The sequence below is a fragment of the Cimex lectularius genome, unplaced genomic scaffold (assembly GCF_000648675.2).
Source record: "Cimex lectularius strain Harlan isolate CLEC.00 unplaced genomic scaffold, Clec_2.1 scaffold261, whole genome shotgun sequence".
NCBI lineage: Eukaryota > Metazoa > Arthropoda > Insecta > Hemiptera > Cimicidae > Cimex > Cimex lectularius.
Genome location: NW_019394188.1, coordinates 166,048 through 166,553, shown reverse-complemented (window position 1 = coordinate 166,553; position 506 = coordinate 166,048).

The window sequence follows — 506 nt, the reverse complement described above, 5'->3', positions numbered from 1 at the left end:
TCTCATAAAAACTAAAATTTTTAAATGGAATTAAATTTTATACAGTTAGTAAACATTAGAGAATAGAATTGCACTAGTAATTTTGTTTCAAATTTATCTGCTTGAATAATTTTTTTATCTGTACAGATATGTATAAAAAAAATTTGATCACAATTTACAATTTTCCACTTTCTCACAAAAAAAGTATAATTACAGATTTTTTAAAAAATAAATTCTAATATATTTACAAATAAATTACAACCATAGTCAATACAGAATCAACTGCCTAGGCACGAATTTCATCTAAATTTTCAGTCATTTTGTTCCATTTAAATAGTGTCTTTTGCAGTTCGTGAGTATCTTAAAAATGGTTTTTACTGTTTGAGATTTCTTTTATGGAAAATATAAAAAAATCTGATGTTGCAATAAACCATTTTTAAGTTTTAAAAATCTTTCACCAACTCTATTTATATATAAAAATATACACATAATTACAAAATTTATACAAAATATCATTTTTGATGTGA